An 18,883-nucleotide genomic window follows, 5' to 3' on the forward strand; every position below is an offset into this window, starting at 1 on the left:
GGCGCTGACGTCTCACCTGATGAAGACGCTGGAGAGACTCGTCCTTTCCCACCTGCGACCGCTGGCAAGCTCATCACTGGACCCGCTACAGTTTGCCTACCAGCCCAGCATCGGTGTGGAGGACGCCATCATCTACCTTTTCCACTCGGCGTTGCTGCACCTGGACAATGCTGGGATCACGGTGAGGGTCATGTTCTTTGATTTCTCCAGTGCCTTCAACACCATCCAGCCAAATCCACTGGGGGACAAGCTGCGGCATGCCGGAGTTGACCACCACCTCACATTTTGGATTACCAATTACCTCACAAACAGGCCATAGTATGTGAGGGTAAAGAACTGTGAGTCGGACAGGCTTCTCTCAGCACTGGAGCGCCACAGGGGACAGTCGTGGCTCCATTCCTGTTCACCCTCTACACCTCGGACTTCAACTACAACACCCCAACCTGCTACCTTCAGTAGTTCTCTGACGACTCAGCTATTGTGGGCCTCATTACAGAGGGAGACAATTGGGAGTACAGGGGACTGACAAAGGACTTTGTGGACTGGTGCCAGCAGAATCACCTCCAGATCAACACCATGAAAACCAAGGAGCTGGTAGTAGATTTCTGCAGGAAACAATCCTCACCGGCACCGTTGAGCGTCCAGAGTTCGGACATTGAGAGGGTACCTGGGTGTTATTCGCATCAATGAACTGCACTGGACTACAAACACGGATGCCTAATCAAAAAGGGACAGAGTCGCCTCTTCCTACTCAGGAAACTGAGGTCTTTTGGAGTTCAGGGGTCACTCCTAAAGCCTTTCTATGACTTTGTGGTGGCTTCAGTCATCCACTATGGAATTGTCTGCTGGTCAGGGAGTATCACCACCCGGGACAGGAAAAGACTGGACCGCCTTGTCAGGAGGGCCAGTTCTGTCCTGGGATGCTCGCTGGACTCTCTGTGAAGAGGTGGGCAACAGATGGACGCTAGCTAAACTAAAAGCTATGATGGACAGCCCCTCCCACCCCCTCCTGGCACCCAGACAGCACTGAGTAGCTCCTTCAGCTAGAGGCTGTTACACCCACGCTGCAAGAAGGAGAGGTACCGCCGTTCGTTCCTAGCGACTGCTGTCAGGCTTCGCAATTCTCAATAATCACATGTGAAAAAAAAAGAGAAAAAAAAACTGGGCACTTGTACTGTAAATATGGGTTGATGCAATACAGATACATATATTAATATGCCTTTTTTGATACTTGCGCTATATCCAGTTTTTTATGAAACTGTTTTGCACATTTACAGTATACAGTTGACATATTTATTTTACTATGCTTAGAACATCTTGTTTTCTATCCTTTCACCCTCACCCCATCCTCCTTTCAAATTGCTGCTGTGGACTGCAAATTTCCCCATTGTGGGACGAATAAAGGTTTTATGATTCTGATTTTCTGATTCTGATAGGAGGTGAACCGTTCCGGGAAGTGGTCACACGGAGAGGCCAGGCACGAAGAAGGTCGATTGCCGGGCATGTGGGGCATTGTTGGGGGGGTTGCCGACATCGTTTTTCGGAAGCATGGCAACGTGTGCTCTACGACTGACGGTTTGAGTCGGTCTATAGAAACTGTATCCTCGCGGCCATTGATTCGAATCCGGAAGGTCTTCTCACCGCGGGAGAGGACAGGGTACGGGCCATTGTAAGGGGGGTAGAGGGGCTTGCTCACACGATCACCCTGCATGCGTGCATGTTTGGATTGCGGGATCCATGTGCGTCCGTTGGGACAACGTTCGCGGCGGCCGCTGAGCCCGCACAAACCGCCAGAGGCGGGTGAGCAGATCATTGACGTCGACAGTCCTAGGGTCGGTCGGGTTGAGTAGCACACCAGGCAGTCGTAAACTGGTGCCGTATACCAGCACCGCTGGAGTCGAGTCTATGTCGGGCTTTAGCGTGGAGCGGATGCCCAGCAACACCAGAGGTAGGTTATCCACCCAGTGTTCGGCATTGTCGGAAGACATCAGGGAGGCCTTCAGTTGGCGATGGAGGCGCTCAACCATGCCGTTCGCAGCTGGGTGGTGGGTGGCCGTCCGGTTTCGTTCACATCCTAGGTACTTGCACAGCTTGGCGAATAGTGCAGACTCAAACTGGGCCCCACGATCGGTGGTGATGGTCTTCGGCGACCCAAAGCGGGTCACCCAGTGTTGGAGGAAGGCACCGACAACAGCTTCGGACCCGCAGCCGGGCAAGGGAAGGGCTTAGCACCATCGGGTGAAGTGGTCAACGGAAGTCAACAAGTACCAGAAGCCACGGGAGGGGGGAAGGGGTCTGACGAGATTGATGTGGACGTGACTGAACCAGGCATCCAGCGTGTCAAAGGCCCCACGGGTGACTTAGTATGGCGCTGGACCTCTGAGCGTTGGCAACGTAGACAGCCACGCACCCAGTCTCGCGTGTCTCTCAGCAGTCACTTCCAGGAAAACCGTTTTGCCAGCAACTTGGTCGTGCCACAAATTCCAGGATGTGAGAAACTGTGCAGAGAGTCGAACACCTTTCGCCGGAAGGAGTCGGGAACCAGTGGTTGAGGGACGCCCTTGGACTGGACGCACAGGATTGTGTGGCCAGAGTTAGGGAGAGGGACGGCGATGATGTTGGGGTCGTTTGCATGGTCGGCCAGACCTTCTTGTAACTGGGCTGCTGCCATCTCGTCGTAGTCGAGACCGTCGGGAAACTAGATTGCGTTGATCTCAACTCGAGAAAGGGCCACCTCATTTTGAGCCCCCTGGACGTGGCAAAACTCGAGGTCGATTTGCGAAAAGTAGTCCAAGTGCCGAACTTCTCGTTCCATCTACTTCGTCGAGGCCGAGGGGATGGCGGAGAGGAGTGGCTTGTGGTCGGTGTAGATCATGACGCGGCCACCCTCGAAGTGCCGGAAGTGCATCAGGCTGAGGTAGACGCCAATAAGTTCCCGGCCAAAGGTGGAGTACCGGCGTTCAGCCGGCTGGAGAGCCTTGGAGAAGAAGGCGATGGGTTGAGAGTCACCGTTGAGGCCGTCGGGAAGAACTGCACCGATTGCAACCTTGGAGTCATCAACCATTAGAAACAACTGACCATCGGGGCTTGGGTGAGCGAGGAGTGTTGCATTGGCAACAAGATCTTTCAGCCGTTGAAAAGCCTTAAGTTGCTCGGAGGAGAGGTCGATGGGAACGTGCTTCTTTTTGTTGCCAGTCAGTCAGTGATCCCGGGTTGGCCAAAAACTCACTTGTTAGAGTTGACGACCAGGCCGTGCTCGTCCAGACGTTTGAAGACTGTTTCAAGGTGCTGCAGGTGTTCTTCTTGGGAGTCGCTGGTGATGAGGATGTCGTCGACATAGGCACAGCAGAAGTCAAGACCGCGGAGGACACAGTCGATGAAGTGTTGGAAAGTATGTGAGGCGTTCTGGAGGCCGAACGGCTTGTAAAGGAACTCGAATGAGCCAAATGGGGTGGTGACGGCCGTCTTCGAAACATCCACTTTAGCGACAGGGATCTGGTGGCTCTTACCAGATCGATGATGGAGAACACTGCTTTTCCGTGGAGGAAGGACACGCAGTCGTAGATGTGGGGAAGAGGGTAGCAGTCAGGAATGGTGACGAAATTCAGCGCTCGGTAGTCACCGCAGGGACGCCAGTCGCCTGCCCTCGCCTTGGGGACCATGTGCAGCGGGGAGGCCCATTTGCTGTCCGATGGACGGATAATACCGATCTGAAGCATGTGGTTGAATTTGGCTTCAGCAATCCATTGTTTCGCCGGGGCAAGGCGGCGAAAGCGTTGAAACTTTGCAGGACCAGTGGTCACAATGTGGAGAACAACATCGGGGGCAGGTAGGGTCGTCCGACTGGGGTTGGTCAGGTTGAGGAATCGTCGAAGGAGCGTGAGGAATGAAGAAGATGAAGGAGATTAGACGTGCAAGAGACGAAGAAGCGCAGAGTTGGCCGTCCTACCGTGCACGGACAGGCCAGTCAACCTTGATGGACAGTCAAACTTGTGCAGGAAGTCCGCGCCAAGGATGGGATGAGGGGCATCGGCGACAGTGAAGATGAAAGGGAAGGAGCGACGTAGGCCCAAGTCGAGGTTGAGGAACCGTCTTGATGGCGGTGCGGTTGGCCCCTTGCAGGGACACTCCAGCGTCTGGGTTCCGGCGCTCTGCTGGGGAAGGGGGAAGAACGCTGAGGTCATCAGCCAAGTCGACCATGAAGTGTCTTCTCGATGTCCGGTCGCGGACATAAATGATGTGGCTGGTTGTGGAGTGCCAGGCGAGTGGGAAGCTGTGTTCACTCCCTGGCTTGGCCGTTTCTCGACTTCTTGCACGGCTCGCGGCATCGTTCGGCCATGTCGCCCCAATATTGCTGGTACCAGCACAGGTCGAGGTCCGCGGCGGATGGGTTCTGGTTGCGGCTTGGGCTGCGCTCTCGAATGGGGCCGCGTCCGTGATTACGGCGGCGTTCCCGACTGCGGCTGCGTTCCCGGATTTTGGTTCGCAGGGCACGCATCTCATCGACGAGCAGTTGGAGAGCATCAGTCGAGGGCCCCGGGGTTGGAGGATGCTGCATGGCAGAAACTGTGGGATGCATACACTGTAAAACCCAACAAGTTGAAAGTACTCAAAATTTATATGGCAACTGATTACGTCAAAATTTTTGAGTACAGTTAACTCAAAATGTTTGAGTAGAGTTAACTCAAAATGTTCAAGTAGTTTACTCAAAATGTTTGAGTAGTGTAAATAAATTTTATGAGTTTGTCTGAACTTAAAAGTTATGAGTTTGATTGAGTTTAAATGTTATGAGTTTGTTTGGACATAAATGTTATGAGTTTGCCTGAACTTAAAAGATGTACTTTCAGTTTACTCTAATGTTTTCTTAATTTTTAAATTAAAATTGGTTTTTATATTTAAGCTTAACCAACTCAAATTTATAATGTTTCATGAAAACATATATTCATGTATACTGTACTTACATTTGCCTTCTATGTCTAAAAACAAAAACACACCTCACGTCTGTTTTAGTTCACATTTTTTTATTAAGGTTTAAAACAACCTTTGATAAAACAAATAACAGTACCAAAATGCACAGCATGTCCACGTACCAAAACAACAAATAAACCCCTGAGAAGATGTGAAATAAACACAACAAAACAGAAAAAAACAACAAATTATACTCTGCTGTTCTGTTAAAAAAATAAATTCTTTGAAAAGCATATACTTGAATAAATACAACCAAATACATTTCAATGTACTCGTTATAAGGTGCAAATCAAGGTAAAACTTACTAAAAACAAACACAGTATTCCTGAAACGAAAAAAGACATTTTGGTGGAATCCAAGTTTACATATCAAAGTATTAATAGAAAATCAGTCACAAACAGGTATACAAAGCAGAGTAAAACTGAAGTTACTTATCGAGTGTTGCTCTGTTCCGTAATATTGGAGGCACTGGTGCCTTCAGTATTGCGGAACAAAGCATTTTTCAAACTTAGCAAGCGTGGTCTGAGTGATCTGTTATCATCAAGACACAGCAGTATTTTCTGAATGAAGGTGAATGTGAGGATTAATTTTCTTGGATAATCTAAATGCAATGCGTACATTAAACCAAACAAGAGGAGGTGTGCATCAGCCAACCTGGGGAGACATCTCACAATAATGCCATCTTCTATCACAACAGAAATGCTGTCGGGGTTAAACAAGATGGCACCAGTGAGGTTGTCATTTGTTACGGAGAGAAGTGCGACAGGAGTGTTTTCAATGTCTGGATCCTCTTCCCACTGCAAAATACACACAAACGTTCACATACAGAATAAAGTAAAAGGTTATAGCATATATTGTGGCCATAGATAGACATTCGTGTTAAGTCAGGTAATACATACATTGCATGTCTTGAAGAACTCGGAGTCATCTTCGCCCGAGTATCCAGGGATGTAGAACACAGTTTGCATCTCCAGTCCATGTTAGGCCTGCAATTACATTAAACATTTTTCAAGAATCAGTACGTGTTTGGATAAGCAAAGAAAAGTTGGTGTGATTCTAGTGGGTCCAAATTAAAGACAGTTACGGATTATTATAGCTCAAATCCAAGCATATCCTTCGTAATAGTTTGGAACCTCCGCACTATCCCTATTGCAATTTAACAACTGCATCACTGTAATGATTAATGAACATCAGTTGCTGGTAAGAGCAGAGGAGAATGTGAGACTTGAGATTGTTTTAAAGAAAGAACAATCAATGAAGTCTCAACTAATGGTGTAAAATACTCCAATATATGTTAAAAAGGTAAAATTCTGTTCAATATAAAAAAATACCTACATGTAGTATGATATTCATCAGGTAATTAAGAATATAGCATAAATAAAAATGTAAACATACCTTCGATAATGGTGGTGTTGCTCAATTTGCACCGGGGGGCTGAAAGGTTGAAGAGAAAAAAACATGACAATGAATGTAATCCTTTAATTTAATAAAACACATTTATCCATGTTAACTTTTTAAGTTTAATAAATCTAATGTACCAGATTAAATGATGCAATCAAACCAGTCAGGCGTTTGCCGTTTGATGACTTGGCCTCCAGCAGCTCTCTCGGTATCCTGAATATGCCAAAAATACATTTTAAAAAAAGTTCATGTTTAATTTACACATGCATAACCATTTAAACTGCATCAATGGTACATATTCCAATCCACTGTACATTTTTGGCTATCATTATATTTACTTAGTGCATTCTTAAAACTGCAGCACTACCGCTGCACGTGTATAGATAGCTTAAGCCTATAGCTTGTGCTGGACAATGACACGCGGTACGGTCGTTTGTGTCACGTCACTCGAGGCTCGAGGCCTGGGCTCGAGTGACGAAAGGACAGCGGGGAGTGTGGATCCAAAATACACGGCGAGACAGATACTCTGATACAAAAGTCTTTACTGAGGCACGCATGAAAAAATAACAAACAGGGAAGAGTGGAGGAAGATAACTAAAAGACAGCAGACCTGGCAACACGGAAGTGGAAAAGGCAATGTCCAAAAATACTCCGACAGAGACGGTAGTGAGCGGCAGACAGATATAGGCAGAAGGCACAATCAGTGAATGACAATCAGCTGTGGGAACCCAGGTGAATGATGATTGGAGGGGCCGTCTCCCAAGAATGTCGGAGGAGGTGACAGGAGGGGCGGGGCGCGCCCCGGATGGCAACGAGATGTGACAGTGCCCCCCCCTCAAGGGACGCCTCTCGGCGGCCCCCCAGGTTTGGATGGGTGAGCCGCATGGAACGCCCGGGTGAGGGATGGGTCGAGGATCCAGGAACGTGGGACCCATTGACGTTCCTCAGGTCCATAGCCCTCCCAGTCGACCAGGTACTGCACTCCTCTGCCCCTGCGCCTGGAGTCCAGTATCTCCCGCACGGTGTAGACTGGTCCGTCGTCCAATATCCGGGGGGGAGGTGGGGGGGGCGGGCGTGGGGGCTAAGGGGCTGGTCTCCACTGGCTTGAGGAGGGAAACATGAAAAACGGGGTGGATCCTCATGGTGGGTGGCAGCCGGAGCCTCACCGAGACTGGGCTGAGGATGGCCTCGATGGGGAAGGGACCCGTGAAGCGTGGGCCCAGCTTGGCTGAAGACCCTGCCAGCCTAAGGTCCCTCGTCGACAGCCACACCTCCTGCCCGACCTGGTAGTTGGGTGCCTGTCTCCGGTGACGGTCCGCCACCCGCTGGTTCCGGGATGCGGTACGTGTCAGGGCGTCCCTGGTCTCCTTCCAGACTCGGTGGGCCCGTCTGAGGTGATGTTCAATAGACGGGACCTCCACCTGGCCCTCCTGTGTGGGAAACAAGGGCGGCTGATAGCCACAGGCGGACATAAATGGGGACCGACCTGTGGCTGCGGAGACCAGGGAGTTGTGGGCGTACTCCACCCAGGGTAGGTGCAGGGCCCACGACGCTGGGTTGTGGAGGCACACGCACCGGAGGGTCGCCTCCAGGTCCTGGTTCTTCCTCTCCGTCTGTCCATTGGTCTGGGGATGGTATCCAGACGACAGGCTCGCTGACGCCCCTAGGGACCAACAGAAATGTTTCCATACCTTGGACACGAACTGCGGTCCCCGGTCCGACACGATGTCCGTCGGAATCCCGTGGAGACGGACGACGTGGTTAACCAGGAGTTGAGCCGTCTCGATGGCGGACGGCAACCTGGTTAACGAGACGAAGTGGGCCGACTTGGAGAATCGGTGAGGACGACCGTCTTGCCACGGGAGGGGGGGAGGCCTGTCACGAAGTCGACGGAGATGTGGAACCAGGGTCTGGACGGTACCGGTAGGCCGGAGGAGTCCTGCCGGGGGCTGATGGGAGGCTTTCCCACAGGCACAGGTCGGGCAGGCCTTCACGAAGAGGGTGATGTCCCTCCGGAACCCCGGCCACCAGAACCGTTGGGCGATGAGTTGGATCGTCCTGTTGACCCCCGGGTGACAAGCTATCTTGGAGGTGTGCCCCCAGACGAGCACCTCCGTGCGAAGAGGGGGGGGGGACGAACAGGCGTTCCTTAGGACAGCCCCTGGGGATGGGGGTCGTCCCCTGGGCTTGCTGAACTTTTCTCTCAACCTCCCACCTCAGGGCACCCAGGATGCGTTGGGCCGGCAGGATGTTGGTGGTGGTCTCCTCCCTTTCTGCCGGCTCATGGATGCGGGATAGGGCATCGGGCTTGGTGTTCTGTGACCCTGGGCAGTAGGTGAGAGAAAAGTTAAACCGGGTGAGGAAGAGTGACCATCGGGCCTGTCTAGAGTTTAGTCTCTTGGCCGACCAGATGGCCGCCAGGTTCTTATGGTCCGTGTAGACGGTGAAGGGGTGTTTCGCTCCCTCAAGCCAGTGTCTCCATTCCTGAAGGGCCAGGACGACCACCAGCAGTTCCCGGTTGCCGACGTCATAGTTGGCCTCGGCGGGGCTGAGCCGGCGGGAGAAGAAGGCGCATGGGCGTAGCTTCTGGTCTGTGGGAGAGCGCTGGGAAAGGACGGCCCCTACTCCGGACTCGGATGCGTCAACCTCGACCGTGAACGGGAGATCCGGGTCGGGATGACGCAGAACAGGGGGATTGGTGAAGGCTAGACGGAGGCGATTGAATGCCCCCTCAGCATCGGGCGTCCACCTGAAGGGAATCTTGGTGGACGTGAGGTTAGTGAGGGGGAGTGCCTTCTGACTATACCCGCGTATGAAGCGGCGGTAGAAGTTGGCAAACCCCAAAAATCGCTGAAGCTGTTTCCGCGTCTTTGGGATCGGCCATTCCACCACCGCTTTGGTTTTAGTGGGGTCGGCCCTGAGCTGCCCCCGCTCCACGATGAACCCTAGGAAGGACAGAGAGCGGACATGGAACTCACACTTCTCTGCCTTCACATAGAGCCGGTTTTGCAGGAGCCGCGCCAGGACCCGTCGGACGTGTTGCCGGTGCTCCTCTGCGGAACGAGAAAAAATGAGGATATTGTCAAGATAAACAAAAACAAAAACATTGAGGAAGTCCCTGAGCACATCATTGATCAAATTTTGGAAGACGGCGGGCGCGTTCGTGAGTCCGAACGGCATCACCAGATATTCAAAATGTCCTAACGGTGTCTTAAATGCAGTTTTCCATTCATCCCCCTCCCGGATGCGGACCAAGTGGTACGCGCTACGGAGGTCTAATTTGGAAAAAATGGTTGCTGATTGAAGGGGCGTGAAGGCTGAGTCCATGAGGGGGAGGGGGTATTTGTTCCGGATGGTGATGTCGTTCAGACTCCGATAATCGACACACGGACGCAGGGTTCCGTCCTTCTTGTCAATGAAGAAGAACCCTGCGCCCAGCGGAGACCGAGACGGCCGAATGAGTCCCGCCGCGAGGGAGGAGTCTATGTAAGTGCTCAGGGCTTCCCGTTCCGGTTGTGAGATGTGGAAAAGTCTGGAGTCCGGTAATGGAGCCCCTGGCTGCAAGTCAATAGCACAGTCATACGGTCGGTGGGGCGGCAGGGATTGGGCGTTGTCCTTGCTGAACACCTCCCGCAGGTCGTGGTAGCAGTGTGGCACGCCCTTGAGGCAGATGGCCTCAGGCGGTCCACCGCGGGAGGCGTCTCGCCCTGCCGTAGCCGACCGTAGGCAGTTGGCGTAGCAGTAGGGGCTCCAGCCCTGAATGGTGGGACCCTCCCAGGAGATTGACGGGTCGTGGGTATTGAGCCAGGGGAGACCCAATACCAACGGCGCATTCCGGGAGGGCATAACAAAAAATTGGCGGTGCTCGACGTGGTTCCCCGCGACCCGGAGTTTGAGCGGGGCCGTGAGGTGGGTGACTCGGGCTAACAGTCTGCCGTCCAGGTCGACCATCTCCTTTGGGGGGTGGAGATCGATCAGCTGGCAGCCCAACGAGTCCGCCAGCTGGGGGTCTATGATGCACCCTTCGGCCCCCGAGTCCACTAGGGCCCGCACGGTTTGGGAGCTGGACGGGCCGATTAATTCGCTGTCCAGCTCCAACCGCGTAACTGGTGTCGTGGATTTGACCTCCAGAGGTCGCTGTGGTCGCCGTCTAGTCGGGGATTTGCGTGGACCTGAGGTCTTCGCCTGGGGGCCTTGGGTGCGACGAGCCCCGGGGGTAGGGCGATCGTTTCCCCCCCCCTATGATCATGGGTTCGGGGGATCCCTCCAGGCGCCGCACACGCTCACTGCCGGGTGTGGGAGATCTGGACCGGCTGCGTGGCTGTCTGGGCCGTCGGCCGCGCTGCTCCCTCTGTCGCTCCCGAAGGCGGTGATCCAGGCCGATGACTATGGCGACCAGGTCGTCGAAGGTGGTGCCCGCGTCGCGGGTAGCCAACTCGTCCTTGAGGTCGGTGTTCAATCCGCGACGAAACACCCCCCTCAACGCTCGGTCGCCGTAGTCGCTGCCAGCGGCCCGGATGCGGAAGTCGACGGAGTATTCCGCGGCTGAACGGGCCCCTTGGACGCAGTCCAGTAGTCTCCCCTCCGCTTCGGACTCCGTCACCGGATGATGGAAAACCCGGCGTAACTCGGCGACGAAGTCCGGGTACGAGGTGCGCAGCTCCGGTCGGGATTCTCGGATGGCCAGCACCCACGTCTCGGCTTCTCCCGTGAGCAGGCTGGTGATGAAGGCTACCTTCGCCTCATCGCTAACGCAGGCGTATGGATGTTGCTCAAACACGAGCGTGCACTGCATTAAAAACTGAGCGCAGCGCCCGGTTTCGCCTGCGTAGCGGGAGGGAAGAGGAAATTGGGGAGCGTGTCTACTCACGGGCGGGGAAGACTTGGCCGTGAGAGCGGAAATGCGTGCCTCCGCCGCCTCGAAGCGTTGAGCCAGCCTGGTGGTAATTTGGCTGATTTCCGCGATGGCTCGGGCCAGCTGGCTCGAACGCTCCGCTTGCTCGGTGAGGGCGGCGAGATATCTGTCTTCGCCGGCGGGATCCATAGGTGGTCGGAGTATTATGTCACGTCACTCGAGGCTCGAGGGCTGGGCTCGAGTGACGAAAGGACAGCGGGGAGTGTGGATCCAAAATACACGGCGAGACAGATACTCTGATACAAAAGTCTTTACTGAGGCACGCATGAAAAAATAACAAACAGGGAAGAGTGGAGGAAGATAACTAAAAGACAGCAGACCTGGCAACACGGAAGTGGAAAAGGCAATGTCCAAAAATACTCCGACAGAGACGGTAGTGAGCGGCAGACAGATATAGGCAGAAGGCACAATCAGTGAATGACAATCAGCTGTGGGAACCCAGGTGAATGATGATTGGAGGGGCCGTCTCCCAAGAATGTCGGAGGAGGTGACAGGAGGGGCGGGGCGCGCCCCGGATGGCAACGAGATGTGACAGTTTGCAAACAAAGTTAACTCAAAGCACTAACCTGCTGGGCGTTGCAGCCACGGTGTGGAGGATTTCGTGTGACCCTTTTATATAAATCTTAATTTTACACCCATTTGACGATTACTCTCGGACCTTCGCGGACACAAACATAACCTGCAACAGATATTACTCGGCCACCGCCCAACTAAACCTGCGCGGTACTATTCTCTAAATAACACTTCTGTGTCTTTCAACAGACAAGTACGGAGCCCCTAAGGGGACATCGAAGAAAAAAAAAAAAACTTTGCGAGATCTCGCAAAACTTTGCGTTCCCTCGCAAAACTTTGCATTCCCTCGCAATACTTTGCATTCTCTCGCAAAGATTGCGAGATCTCGCAATCTTTTTTTAAAAAAATGTGCGTTCCTGTACTTCCGGGTCAGCTTGGCTCAGGTCGACGCTCGCGCGCGCTGCTTATTGAGAGAAGGCAACAACTCGGCGCATCATGGAGGAAGACTTGGAACACTTCTTGCAGTCAAGAAACGTCCCTCACGTGGACATTGCACGTATGAAAAGCGACAAGGTGGGCATACAGCTACACAGTCTGATGTAATAAGCAAAACAAGAGAAACATGGACATTTTTTTTCGAAGTAGTATTGGTAGTAGGTCAATAAAGTGAAAGTGAAGCTAACATTTCTATCTACTCTACCTGTACTGTTAATTCTATTTTAATAATGAGGTTATTAACACAATTTAAAATCGATATTACAGTTAGTAATTGGGCTGCCGCTACCTAATGTACTATTCTCGTGTAATACTGAATACAAATAATGATGACTGTAGTTTCCCATCACTCATGTGAATATGTTAAATTTATTAAAAGTTATTGATAATTAAATAAACATGTCAAGTATTTATTCTCACAATTTATCTTTGCAGGTTGACATGGCAGTAATTGCTATGATGACCGAAGAGCAAATGGGCAAATATATCACTTCTTATGGTGATCGAATAGCTGTCCTTTGCTTTTGTCATCAGAAAATGTCCAGTGGTGATAATGAACTGATCCTCCAAAAATTAAGAGGCAAAATAAGATCAAGGAAAAAAGGTGTACTGGGTGAGACTTCGGGAGTACTCCAAAACCATGTTGATGGGATGGCAAGACATAAAAATGTTTCTGCAGAAAAGACTCAAAGGAAGATTTATGGCAACGATTACCATCAAGTGAGGACAAGCAAAGGTGGAGGAACAAGGTATGCCATCCTGGAAAAAAACAGCAACTGTCGCTCAAATTTTGGAGCTGGGAAAAGGGCTATTTTTCCCAGATGGAAGCTAAACCAAAGGACCTGTTGAAGACTTTACTTTTGAGGTCTGTGATTTCAAAAGAAACCACATTGCTTTAGATGAAACAATTGGCAGACTCTATGAAAAAAAAACAAATTGAAACTGTTAAGATTTTACATTGGCACAAAAGAAAATACTCCAACATCTCATTTGGATGAATGCAGTGAAGCTCATTCATCTGTCACCAACATGGTGGGAGAAAGTGCGCAATTGATTGATTGACTCTCTTATGTCTACACACACATGCACACACATCAGTTTAGGAGCATTTCATTATTTGTACTTTGAGATGTAAAACATCTGTCATGGTCAACCTTGCGTAGGGCAATCTACAGTTGTATTTTCCATTTGTGTCTACAATTGATTTCATGGTTATTATTCATTCATTCCATTTTCCATATCACTTATTCTCCTAATGGTTTCGGATATGGTGCCACTTTCAGTTTGACCTAAAGGTTTGAAGTTGATATGTCATGTAATGTTGCAAACATTTGCACTGTTCAAACAAAAGCAATTATTTTTGTACTTGATATTGTATTCCATTTATATGTTTGTGATTGCTGTTCATACCAATTTGTCAATGTTAATAAAATTTGTTCCAAATAATTCATGTTTTTTTTAAACACAAGACACCACCTGCTGACGAAATTGAAGAGTGACAATTATGTTATCATTTACAGGCAAGTGATTGTGTACTGGGGTGCAGGAATACTATTCAGATCCACATTGGTTAAGTATTTGTGGTTAAAATCAGCAACCAAGACAGTATATTTATTGACACCCAGAATGATTTGACAAATGAACATTTCATATTGATCAAATATGCTTTCCTTATACAGTAACAAAAACAGCAGACAAAAAATTATTTAAATTGTGATTGCTATATATTATTCGTCCTCAAATGTATCCCAATAATCCATTTAAAGTGAAGTGATAAAAGAAATGATGAACAAAGGGTTGAAGAAATGGCAATGGTCGTCGGATTCAGCCTTCATTAAATGTTACTTCGAACCAGTTGAGGAGCCATAAAATGGTTTCACCCAAACACACACCAAAAAATATATGGTTATTGCTTTGAGTAATTCATGTTTAAATTTTAATGTAATATAATTCCAGTATGACTGGTATACGGAAACAAAAATGCTTTCACCAAAGGTTAATGTCTCTGACCCCTGAAAACATCATGCTTCTAATTTAGAATTGCAGTAAGGGCCTCTCTGAGGTGCAAGTACAAGTTCACAGCCTGATACGGCTCTTTTGGTGGCATCAGACCAGACTGGGCCATTAAGGAAGCACACAATACAAATACATCCGGATCACAAGGCATAGTTAAACGGAAGACACACTGGCTTTTGCATAGTTGAACTTGTTCATTGTCAACTGTGGAGAGGAAGTCCCTTGTGCCATAAAGTTCAGGTAAAGAATACATCACGTTGGGCCGACCACTGGGGACATTTATGTTCTTTGAGGGCCTGATGAGATGGCTGTTCCAAACACGGGCAGTATCATCCAACTCATCATGTTGAGAATAAGATCAGAATCAGAATCATCTTTTTTGCCAAGTATGTAGTACACACAAGGAAATTGTCTCCTGTAGAACACGCTGCACTAGTCTCATCAAAAAATGGAGGCACTATACAGTTCTATTTGGGTTACTTTTTAGAGAGTTAATTGCTTGAGGGAAGAAGCTGTTTAAATGCCTGCTGGATTTGGTGCGCATATACAGACAGATTTAGGAAGAGTTGCACAGTCATAGCAGCTCTTATGAGCAAGAAATTATAGAATTAGACTGCTTTTCTCTCCCTGCTCCCTCCTTTCTACCTTACACTCGTCACTCATGTTTACTACTCTGCCCATCCCCACTTTTCCTTCATCTTTTCCTTGATCATTTCACCTTCACCCTATGTCCCCACACACACAGACCACTATCTTCTTTCCACTATCCGATTATTTACCTTCTTTTGTGTCCCATCAACACCCTCTCAAATACAAAAATACATATTTCATAAATGGAGCTACAGAATATATGAACTCACCTGAATAAGTCCCATGCAACAAAATTGCAGGATGCTTTTGTCCAGAAATCCACCATCAAAGAAGCCATTGTCTCTGAGGTCTTTGAAGAGTGATAACCAGAATTCCATGCATTGGCTGCGAAGAAACCCCCACCAATATTCAATTCTTTGATTGGCGGTGCTGGCTCCATCCAAGTAACTGTCAAGGGTGCTGCCTGGCGGTATGGGCACCAGGAAACGCTGGAAGCCTTTAACATGACCATTTTCAGTCCCCAAATCAGCTCGAACGATTCGAGGACAACCTCCCAAACGGTGCACAACTTCAATGTAGTAACCTCCAATTAACTTCGGGTCACTACTTGTTGTACTTGTTGAGCCACATTATTTTCCTTGAAAAGCCATCAATAGCCCCATTGATGCAAATTCCAAACGGTTTCAGTTTGTCATGAATCCATATGCCAAATAAAATTCGGCCCTTTCGAGAAGTAGTTTCGTCGTCTCAGACGTCTTGCTTGCCTTAAAGACACTCCTCTCGGATCCAACTCTTTCAGGACCAGACGAACATCCTCTTTCCTGACAAGAAGCCCATGTTCTCTGCACTTACTGTACATCCACCTGTAACCGTGTAGTTGTCCGGAATTCTGCAACTGGTTGTGAATAAAGTCAACCAAGACGCCCAAGTCATCGAACGTTTTTCGGCGAAATAGTCCACTTTTGTTCACCACTTGCTTCAAATGTCTTTCACTTATTAGTAAGCCGTGTTTAATCTCAAGAACGGATTTTATATCTTTGTATTTCAAGCCAATTTTAAAGTAAAACTGGATTAAAGGAACGAAAGGGTGAAAAGGCTCCATGTTTGTTGTTTTCGGTTACACTGACGATGAACCGGAAGTACATGTACGCGTATTTTTTAAAAAAAGATTGCGAGATCTTGCAAAAGTATTGCGAGGGAACGCAAAGTATTGCGAGGGAACGCAAAGTTTTGCGAGGGAACGCAAAGTTTTGCGAGGGAACGCAAAGTTTTGCGAGATCTCGCAAAGTTTTTTTTTTTTTTTTCTTCGATGTCCCCTTAGGGGCTCCGTAGACAAGAGACGTTTAAGAAAAATTCATACATATATCGCCACAGCGCTTAACATAGGAGAAGTCCCGGGCTCAAGACAACGCAGCTGAAAGAGTGGATGAGAAGGCCTCAGTCGCAAGCATGAACACGGACTAACTAACTAACTTGTGAAAGACTAACTTGTGAGAGGCGGCAAGTTTCACAAACTGACTTTCCAATTTTACGTCGACACAACAAAATATCGTTTTTCTGTGCACCGACTACAGCATTGATACACTGGGTCCTTGTAATATTAAATAATGTTGTTTGTCTTCTCACCTGAATTCGTGGGTCTCTGCACGCTTCAGCCGTCGAGAAGTAAAAATGGCTCCGGTGAGACCGCGCCCGGTGAGACCACGCCTACGGTGACGTCATCACGCAGCGTTCTGCCGTTTACTCAAAATATATAAGTATACGACAGCCATGAACTCAAAAGTATTGATTTACTGCAAATTAAAAACGCATGACTATTCAGAAAACTCAAAACGTTTAAGTTTTTGAAACAAAAAATCGGCTTTTGAGTTGACTGACCTCAATGACTTTGAGTCAGTAGTACTGTTCGGGTTTACAGTGTAGCGTACACCTCCGGAACTTTGTCGGTAAGGGCGGCCAATTCCTGCAAGGTGGAGTCGGGTGGTGTGGTCGCCAGGACTGCTTGGACCATCGGGGACAGCTTCTCTCCGAAGACGTGCCGCAGGAAACCCTGGTCCTTGATGCTGATGCCCGCTACCATCTTGAGGCGTTGCAGGAGCTGGGAGGGCCGGCTGTCACCCAGCTCTACGTCATGCATCAGTGCTGTGTACCTCTTGTGTTTCGTGAGGGTGTTTTGCCTCAGGATTTCCTGTTTCAGGGCCGCGTAAGGATTCTCAGCTGAAGGGTCGAAAATGACTTGGAGCACACGACCACCCAACAGGCCTATCTCTCTCTCTCTGTCCCTCCTCAACCGACCTCACAATGTCCCTACTGTCTACAAGATTAAAATAATTTAACTCTTCAACACCTGGGTCCTTGTGATTTTACCATCTCACTTTTAACACCCTGAAGAGCCATGAACCAGAGGAAACGATCGCTTTTAACCCATTAGCGTGGAGTCGAGCAAGTCGTGCTATGAACTCCGTCCGACGCTGTGCGGGTCTCTGCGAGTCTGCGTGCGTGCGTGTCTGAGTCTGAGTCTGAGTCCGAATGATTCTGCCCTCTGTCCCGCGATGGCTGCTTTTATACCCATTTTCATGCGTGGGAAATGCGGCAGACTGAGACACTTCAAAGACATCAAAGGGTTGAAAGGCGCACTTCGAAGGCGTACACATGCCAGCGCCGTGGTGCGCACCTGTGACGCCACAAATGTGCGTCTTTCATCTTCAGAGGTTCCTACACGATTCTCACAATTTGGTCGTGAGAGTCCCGATTTTGACCACAATACTCACAATACTCACTTTATAAAGAAACTATTGACACAATACAGACAGTTCATTTGTCAGGTGAAACAAAAGAAAATGTAAAAAAAACAAAATACATTTGTATACTAATTGAATGTATCAATAAATAATCAAAGTATTTTTGTGTTTTATTTCCTTCCAATGTACACTTTTGTAACACTCCTTATTTTACCACGCACCAGTCAACAGCGCACAGTGTGGCACCAGGTCCCGCCCATAGTTTCCAGAACAATCTGGACGAGATACATGGTGAGTCGCACATGTGCTTCATAGTGCTTTTCTGTTGCGCAGTTAATCACAAGACGAAGCCCATGCGACTTCACCCATCCCTTCTGCCATACTGTGTTGCAGGTAATAATTGCTTCATTTCGTTTTTAGTGTACAATACAGTGAGACCTCAACTTACGAACGCCTTATAATACGAACTTTTCATCATACGAACGTCAAATTTATGAAAATTAAGCCTTATAATACATACTATTTTCATAATACACACCCACCACGGCAAAGTGATCTTCGGCAGAAGCACGACCGAACAGCGCGGCGCTACTTTCCATACCCCTTCTCATTGAATGCACACGTCTACTTGGAGCTTTTTGCTGATAATTTTACTATTATGGGACCGGAAAATAAACACCACAGGCTCGTGTTCAGCCTCAGTTCAAATGTGGTGCGTTACTATGAATAAATTGAAGAAACTACCAGCCGTACACGTCTACTCTGCTCTGTTTATTTGTCATCCAAGACATGGGGTGCGTTCAGGTTCGAGAATAGCGCACGACTTCTTAAGACTCTAGGCTGTTTGGAAAGCATTGTCTAACTGAATGAGCGGTGACAAACACTTCCCAACGTTTTTGTGTTGCTACACTTGAACGCACCCCTCTGTCAAGTTGCGATAGAAGTGATTGTGATTGGCTTAACGGTAGAGTCATGTGTCATGGTAAGCCAATCAGAGCTAGTGTTTTCACACACACCGGAACAGCGTGTCAATAGTCACGCTAAATTGTCACGTGCGAGTTGACAGCTCGGGCGTGGCCTACGTTCGCGACACTTCATTTCATTGTCGTTCTGCAATTTCATTTCATTTCAACGAGTCACTGTCACCACACCAGTGACATGATTACGACGAAAGTGTATCGCTCTGTCTTGTGCTCCAAAGGTTTGCTTGTGCTCCAAAAGTTTGCTTTGCACGAGGTGATTG

At 49.0% G+C, this 18,883-nt stretch overlaps 1 long non-coding RNA gene across 1 annotated transcript; it reads right to left on the minus strand.

Annotated features, from left to right (window-relative positions):
* Positions 1 to 5,015: 5,015 nt before the first annotated feature.
* On the minus strand, positions 5,016 to 12,114 carry LOC148898180 (uncharacterized). Its single transcript, XR_016115058.1, has 5 exons — positions 11,851 to 12,114; positions 6,507 to 6,582; positions 6,364 to 6,402; positions 5,868 to 5,954; positions 5,016 to 5,765 (listed from the first exon to the last, which is right to left on the minus strand). It is a non-coding gene; the product is annotated as an uncharacterized LOC148898180 (long non-coding RNA).
* Between the last annotated feature and the right edge of the window lie 6,769 nt (positions 12,115 to 18,883).

Source organism: Hippocampus bargibanti, linkage group LG05, assembly GCF_051943395.1.
Source record: "Hippocampus bargibanti isolate YZ-2025 linkage group LG05, ASM5194339v1, whole genome shotgun sequence".
NCBI classification, from domain to species: domain Eukaryota; kingdom Metazoa; phylum Chordata; class Actinopteri; order Syngnathiformes; family Syngnathidae; genus Hippocampus; species Hippocampus bargibanti.